We start from the raw sequence: 8,900 nt of genomic DNA on the forward strand, positions 1-8,900 counted from the left end.
TGGGTGTTTTCCCCAATTTGACTCACATTGCTCATTTCTTTTGGCAGTCATGTCCACATTATGTGAAATGGTCTCAATTTCTTTATGTCCATATAAACATCCTCTCAGTCTTTCACATACCCTTGTATATCTCCAGTCTTTGGTTAAATGTTCATTTCCGAGGTGAGCTCTTTCACATAGTCCTAGGTTTGCTTTTTGGATTAAATTTTCAAACCTTGGATTCTTTGACATCAAACCATGGGTGTTGTGAGAAGACACAGCTGAATGATACCAAATAAAAGTTTTCTTATGTACTATTCTGTGTGAATATCCTTAAAGATTTAGAGAAAATAGGGACACAAGGATCAAGATGCCAGAGGATTAGGCAGACTTGGAGTTCATCTCTCTCCACAAACACATCAAGAATACATCTGCAAATGGAACAATTCTCACGGCGCCCTCTCTGAACACTAGCAGAGGACCTACAACACCTAAAAGGACAAGAAAGATTCCTGCTGAGCCAGGTAGGACCAAAGAAAGGAGAAGGAAGAGGAGAGGGAGAGGGATGGGACCTGCAACCCTGGGGGATCTGAAGACAGAAGAGGGCTCCACCGAGCCAGGTAGGACCAAAGAAAGGAGAAGGAAGAGGAGAGGGAGAGGGATGGGACCTGCAACCCTGGGGGATCTGAAGACAGAAGAGGGCTCCACCGAGCCAGGTAGGACCAAAGAAAGGAGAAGGAAGAGGAGAGGGAGAGGGATGGGACCTGCAACCCTGGGGGATCTGAAGACAGAAGAGGGCTCCACCGAGCCAGGTAGGACCAAAGAAAGGAGAAGGAAGAGGAGAGGGAGAGGGATGGGACCTGCAACCCTGGGGGATCTGAAGACAGAAGAGGGCTCCACCGAGCCAGGTAGGACCAAAGAAAGGAGAAGGAAGAGGAGAGGGAGAGGGATGGGACCTGCAACCCTGGGGGATCTGAAGACAGAAGAGGGCTCCACCTCCAGCGAAGCCCCTCACTGGGGCTGGTGTGAACTCAGTTGGGACAGAAGGGGAGCCTCATTCTCTGTGGGAAGAGAACACGGCAGCCAGCATGTGGGAACAGGACAGAGTGAGGCCTCTACACAGGGTGCTGACCCCAGCTCTGCCCACCCAGCCTGAGAGGGTGTCCACTGCTGCAGACAAGGGCTGGGTGCTGGAATGTGGGGTCTGGAGAGCAGACCCAGGCAGAGGACTGCAGTTGGCTGTGAGGAAACGCCCTGAGGGGATGGGACGGAGGGAGGGAGGAGCTCTACACGTGGGAATGCATGTGGAGGAAGCCTGAACCACCATAGCGCAGAGCGCCTTCGGTGAGTGATGCCCAAAGGGAAGAAGCCCATTGCAGCCCCTCTCCCCCTGTGTTGGTGCCTCATTCCTGGCACTAGGAAGGGCCACCACCTGGGTGGGCTCTATTGAGCCCCAGCCACGGCCTCCCCCATGCGCCTCCTCCACCACCAGCACACTCCTGTGCTCTGGGGAAGCCTCTGGAGCAGACACCTGTGGGTAGGCCACACGCACAGATGGAGCTGAAAGCACAGCTAGCCCCAGGGTTAAGGAAGAAAAGCTGAAGTCTACCCTGGCAGCTGCACTAACCATGCTTTTATACCCAGAACCGGCTTTGTCAACTCAGCCCCTACAGAGCATCTGAAGGATAAGGAGGGCTCCCCCAGTCACACCAGGTGTAGCTTTAGCAATTGTAAACTCTGTGGGCTCATACACAAGGGGGTATGAGGATCTATGCTGGTGACCTGGTGAAAACATCTGAGAGACCCCAGGACCATGTGCCAGCATGCCCATGGTTGGCTGAGGGGAAGAGCAGTGCCAACCAGGGTGACACGAGAGCTCACACAAGGCATGGAGGTGACACCCAGGGCACACCCCGAGGTGAACATCCCCAGAGGAGCAATCCTCAGTGGCTTCTCTCCCAGTGGGTGTGCTCCAATCCCACCTGCCTCGACCACAGATCACAATCACTGAAACAGATCTGGGGGCTCTGTTCCACCAACCAGGGAGCAGACCCCACCACAGACAGGGCAGTGACGGCCACAGAGCAAAGGGGAAGCTCCCCTCGATATCCAGCGCAGGCTTGGGTCACAATAACATCAAACAAAATCCCCTTCAAGGGGATAAGGGCACAAACCTCAAGTCCAAACTGACCCCATAAGAGGCAGGCACAAGAAACAAGAGGAACTAGGATCCTGCAGCCTTCAGGGCAGAGACCACAAACACAGAAAATGTAATAAAATGAGAGGACAAAGAGTATGATGCAGAGGAAGGGGCAAAATAATAAGCTACAAGAACCACTAAATGAAGCGGAGACACGCAGTCTAATGATTACCTTTTGCCCTAAGTCGTCTTAAATGGAGACACCAAACATTTTCAGAAATACTAGGCGCCTTAAAATTCTTTAATCCACTTCTTACCACTTGTGTTTTTATTGGAACACATTCTATTAGATGTTTGTATCTAAAAATCATAAATGATATTGACATACAACTAATTAGAAACTGAGGGCCACCGGAAACTGATAACAAATGAGATAAATTAATAAAGTCTGGGGAAGCTGATAACAAACAAGATAAGTTAATAAAGTCTTAAGCAATTAAATAAGAAGTGAAATTTAAAAAAATATGTTGGGAACACAGAGAACTCTACTCAGTGCCCTGTGGAGACCTAAATGGAAGGAAATCTAAAACAGACTGGCTATTTATACATATACTTTATTTTCTTTGCTGTGTAAGAGTACAACATTGTAAAACAGCTACACTCCAACAAGGATTTAAAGGACTGAAAAGGACTTCTTTATATGATCTAAAATGTTAATAGTTTGAAGCAACCATTAGAAATATGGTGGAAAATGTTCTAAGCTATTATGCCAATTTATTTTAAAAATCTTTGAGTTAATTGAATAAAGTATTTTACCATTGAGGAATTGCAGCAAATACACTTCAGATATTTAAAATGAGTTCACATAAAGAAAAGTGAAACATTGAAGTAACCCTGAGATTTGTATTCTCTCATTTTACAGATGTTTTGCTTTATACACTGAAATGACTTGAGTTTGAAATTTATAAGGTCATATTTGTAGCTTCCAGTGTTTTAGAAATTATAAATCAGAAAAAAAAATTCTGTCCCCATTATTCCTAGAGTTTTGGCAGTTGTTTGCAACTCCACTCACACACTTCTGTCTAGAGGCAGAAACAAACTTAAAAAAAAAATGTCCTATATTTACTCATCAATGGGCACAGTTTTCCTAGGAACCCCAAGAAATGAAAGAGCAGCCAACTCATGCAAGTTGTCACAAGCCAAGAAGAGAATTTGAATTCTCACTGTGAATGAGAAAAGCAATCATGGAGCTGAATTCATGAATGATTGAGAGGCAGAATAAGCCAGGCAATGTCGTCTATGACAGCAACAGAAATTAACCCAGAGTTCTCCAAAATCATTTCCACTGAAGCACATCTTCCCAAGGCACATGACGAAGGATGACTTCCTCACTGCCCCTTGGACCTCTCACCTGAGTCATCAGCTCCATCCATTCACACCTACACGGGTACGTGGCTGTTGCGTCCGTTCTCCTTATATCCCAGGGATTCCTCATTTGTTCCAAAAAGGTGACCAGGTCCGGCTTAGAGACCACAAGACCTATTCATCAGAGAAAGGAATAACTGTTTTGCCAGGGATTCATCACTTTCCAATCCAATATGTATTTGGGTGAGAAGAGAACACAGGGTGAATGTTAATACAGCCTAGAGAATGATTTCCCCAAATACTTTATTGAAAGCACCCTTACAACACTAACAAATACATAAAAATCAGATCCTGAGATTCTGGTCAAGTACTACAAGGCACAAGTAAGTAGTGTAAATGTGAATTTAAGAGGAAGGTGTCACTGTTTAATACCATGGAACTGATATAATCACCACTAGGCTAGAGTGAAGGAGGCAGATTACATCAAGGAAGAAAAAGGTTAGAATCATACAGAATCACCATGAAGGCTTTCTATCTAAACTCACATATACCCATTTCCTGCTAGAAAGCAGGGATCTGAAGCTATTGTTGGAAGCAGAAAATTCCAGGAGATGTTCTAGAAACTAAACCCAGTGGTGGATAAGGGATTCTGGAAAGCAGTTATCCTCACCCAAGGAGGCCAGGTTCCCATAGTTCTCTAACATCACGTTCCTGTACAATTCCCGCTGATCGAGGTCCAGGCATTCCCACTCCTCTAGAGTGAAATCTATGGTCACATCCTGGAACATCAGCTGTCCCTGAAATACAAAGTACAGATGCCACGTACTTTGGGGTCACAAAGAATCAGACACAACTGAGATCGCAGAGTCAGACACGACTGATGACTGAATGACTGAACTGACTGTCATATGGCCAAGTGAAGACTTCCTAACATGACCCTAAATGAAAACAGCAATTTCAGAGAACTGATTTTGATTTGGTGTAGTTCCCAGTATCACACAGTAACATTTTCTACCCTATTTTTAACCCCAAGAAAAGAGGATATGATTCACAAGAACCTATTCTGACGTGGAAGAGAAATTATAATGTAATCAGATCAACCCTGACATATTTATTTTTGAGTGTTGTACTTGTGTGACCCAGAATAAATTGTCTACCAAAAAACAGGAAACATTTTTAAAAAGCAGATTCTGATCCAAGAGTTCTGGAGTGAAGAAAATGTGCCCCATTTTTACCAAGCTTATTTGAACTAGTAATGTTGCAAATTCTGCTCCATGAATGACCATTCTGAACAGCAACGAAGAATAGTAGGGAAGAATTCATACTTAAGTTTGAACTTTAAGTCTTTTACAGATTTTACAGGTCTTATAGGATAGTAACCTTGGCACCAAGAATCATTTTAAGTATTTAGTATACACTGTATATCTTTCTGACAGTTTTTACAGACTGTTGAATGTGCAACAGAAATGATAGCCCCTCTATCCTTAGGATTCTCCAGGAAAGAATACTAGAATGGGTAGCTACTCCCTTCTCCAGGAAATCTTAGAAAGAAAAAGAAAGAAAAAAACAATCAAATCATGTTAACAGGTTTATGGACACAGACATATACTTAAATGGGACTATATATTTATTATTAATAGTTAATAGAGAAAAGTTGTCATGTCAACAACATAAAAATGTTTTAACTTATTAAAAATGTAAATAAATACATGAGGATGATATTATTTTTATTTCTTTAAATAAACTAGGATACAGATATACACAATGATGTAAAATAGAGCTCTGGTTCCAAATTTTTTAATTTCCTGAAAATCTGTATCATTTGCAAAGAGCTATAGTTCAAATTTTAATACAGTTGAACGTAAATTAGCACTAATAAGATTCTTATAAACATTTTGAAAAATAAAAAAATGTGATGAGACTCTGTGATGTGAGCATGGAGTGTACCTGGAAATGATCAGACCTGGGCTTGAGTGACAAAAACTCCCACTCCCCAAACCCAGCATCTCTACTAAACACAGTCATCTTCCAAAGCAAAGAGAAAACTAAGAGCATATGGGATTCCCCCATTAACTGTAATAGTTTAGGCACATCCCTCACTTTATCTTTCCAAGGCACTTGTTAAAGACAAAAGGAAAATACATAAGCTCCATAACATGGGACTCTCACAGAAGTACCTAAACCAGTGAACATCAGAGTCATGGGGTTAGAAGTACATGGAAGAATGCATTATTACTGCATGGGTATTTTGGCAATATTACAGAAACCATGATTTGAATCTATCATTGAAAAATGTTAGTTTTAAGCAAATTTCACTTCATATATACCACCTGTGACATGTAGCCTAATACCACATTTAATTAGTAAGTCTTTCTTATCGACACAGAGGAAGAGGATAGTCCCAACTACATTTTTTTTTTTTTTTACATTTTTTTATTTCTGAAAATCTTCTGAAAAATTCTGGACCACTGAGTTCATTATATTTCCAAGGGCATTGCCTTTTGCTCGTGTTTTAAAGACCTGAAGTTGCATCCAGATATAAACTCATCATGGCATTTCCCCTACTTTCCTAGAATCCCAACACAGAACAACATTCCACTGAGAATCCCTTATACCAATGCCTCCTTGTGTTGGTCTTTCACAAAGGGAATATGTTCAACATTGAAACTGACTAATTCATGTTGAGAATTCACCATGCCAGGATACATACATTGGATAACGGCCTCTGGGACATAAGGAAAAAGAGCCAGTCTTCTTTACTACAAGAAAAACTGGAAAAACAAACACCTTAGGTAGAAAAATTAGAAGCAGAGAATTGAAGTTTTGCAGATTTTCAGTCCAGGCATTTCAGGAGGAAAAGCAGACACAGCCCCAGACCTGGGACAGGACATTTACCTGAGAAGCTGCCATTTCCTCCTCTTCTTCCTCCAGCTCTGCGTCTCCTCTGGGGATATTTTGTCACAAACTCATGTCTGGGTGTTAAGAAAATAACTTTAAAGGCATCCACAACTCTTGAATCTGCAAGTGCTGCAATGATTGAGAAAAAAGTTTTCTTGTTTCTCTTTGCCTTTTTCAGAGATCCTTTCTCACTTGGTTCCTGGTCTGTGGCAGATAATCAAGACTAACCTGATATGCTAATCACATCCTGTTTCTGGTGCTTACCTTTCCTGCATTCTCTTTGCAGACCACCCCTGCTAGTTCTCCTTTCTTTTTGCATTTCAGAGTGCAGACCACAGTACAATTCGTGAGAGATAAAGGACAGAACTACCAGGTTACCTGACCCAGCCTGTGAGGGTTTTTGAAACAATGTAAGAGGAAGACTCAGGTCCATGAGCCAAGAGCTGCAGCCTCACACTCAGCACTCCTGAGACCTCAGGGAGGATTTAGGGCGGGAACTTCTAGAAACAAAGAATGTCTGCCTGATTGGGGAGGGGCTCCTTCTAGGATGGGTGTGGCCCTCCAAGGCCTGGTATCTGTGCCCTTTAGGGAGGGGAGATGGGGAGTGACTGCTTGGTGGGAATCATCTGAGGGCCCTGAGTTGCTGGAAGGCTCTGCTCTCAGAATTCTTCCCGAAGATACCTTGCCTGCTGCAGGCTAAGTCGCTCAGTCCTGTCCAACCCTGCGAATCCACGGAGTGTAGCCCCATTGGCTTCTCTGCCTATGGGGAATCTCCAGGCAGGAATACTGGAGTGGGTTGCCATGGCCTCCTCTAGGGGATATTCCCAACCCAGGGATGGAACCTGCATCTCTTACATCTCCCCATTGGCAGGTGGGTTCTTTACCACTAGCACCACCTGGAGGGCCCCATGATACCTTGAGTACTTCATTTTCACCCCTCTCTGCAGCCTGGGGGACACAGCTTTTCACAAAATGATTTGCATTGTGACCACCCGCCTGCAGGTGAGGGACCTCCAACTTCAGAGACAAGGAGCCTGAAGGTATTTCCATCACAGCTTTCTTTGAAAATGAACCAGGGGCAGCAGTGAACACTGGCTTAAAAATGTGTGTGCCTAGACGCTGAGTCAGGTCTGACTCTGGGGCCCCTTGTACTGCAGTCCACCAGGTCTCTCTGCCCATACGAAGTCCCAGGCAAGAATACTGAAGTGGGGTGCCATTTCCTCCTCCAGGGGATCCTCCCGACCCAGGGAGCAAGCCCATGTCTTTTGGGCCTCCTGCATTGGCCAGTGGATTCTTTAGTACCATTGCCACCTGTGAAGCCCAAAAGTGTGTATGGGAATGGACAAATGCCTGCGGAAATGATGCCTAAATGCATATCTGATGATCAACAAAGGAAATAATGACCTGTGTTAAGTAATAAGTGACATAACTCTCAGCTGGGAAAAAAAAAAAAAAAAGCGAGCTCAAAGTTGAGAATTAGGTTTTATTTGGTGGGAATGTTAGGTCTTGAGCCCAGGAGACAGTATGTCAGGTGATCTTGAGACAGCTGACTCTGAGGAGTCAGGGGAGGAGACAGACTATAGACAAATTTGCAGCAATGGGCAGGTAATCTGATTATTAAAGGTTACAATAATTAAGAAAAAGATCCCTCACATGAAGAGATTTAGTGATCTTCTCTGTATGGTAAGATACAAGTGTCCAGACTTATTGAAATCATTTCTTTCATATGCATCTAGCTATCCAGAAGTAATCTGGCTTCCTAATTGTTCACATCCTAATTGTTTCACATCCTAATCCCTTGTTTACCATAAGAGATGGTCAACACCGAAATCAGATTGATTATATTCGTTGCAGTCAAAGATGGAGGAGCTCTATACAGTCAGAGAAAACAAGACCAGGAGTTGACTGTGGCTCAGACCATGAACTCCTTATTGCCAAATTCAGACTTAAATTGAAGAAAGTAGGGAAATCCACTAGACCATTCAGGTATGACTTAAATCAAATCCCTTATGATTATACAGTGGAAGTGAGAAATAGATTTAAGGGCCTAGATCTGATAGAGTGCCTGATGAGCTATGGAATGAGGCTCGTGAATTTGTACAGGAGACAGGGATCAAGACCATCCCCATGCAAAAGAAATGCAAAAAAGCGAAATGGCTGTCTGGGGAGGCCTTACAAATAGTTGTGAAAAGAAGAGAAGACAAAAGCAAAGGAGAAAAGGAAAGATATAAACATCTGAATGCAGAGTTCCAAAGAATAGCAAGAAGAGATAAGAAAGCCTTTTTCAGCGATCAGTGCAAAGAAATAGAGGAAAACAACAGAATGGGAAAGATTAGAGATATCTTCAAGAAAATTAGAGATACCAAGGGAACATTTCACACAAAGATGGGCTGAAAAAAGGACAGAAATGATAAGGACCTAACAGAAGCAGAAGATATTAAGAAGAGGTGGCAAGAATACACAGAAGAACTGTACAAAAAAGATCTTCACAACCCAGATAATCACGATGGTATGATCC

General features: G+C 43.2%; 1 pseudogene; it reads right to left on the reverse strand.

Moving 5' to 3' along the window:
- Positions 1 to 8,900, reverse strand: part of LOC105000814 — a 31,254-nt pseudogene that overhangs the window by 1,615 nt on the left and 20,739 nt on the right.

Source organism: Bison bison, unplaced genomic scaffold (assembly GCF_000754665.1).
Source record: "Bison bison bison isolate TAMUID 2011002044 unplaced genomic scaffold, Bison_UMD1.0 scf7180017854435, whole genome shotgun sequence".
Taxonomy (NCBI): domain Eukaryota; kingdom Metazoa; phylum Chordata; class Mammalia; order Artiodactyla; family Bovidae; genus Bison; species Bison bison.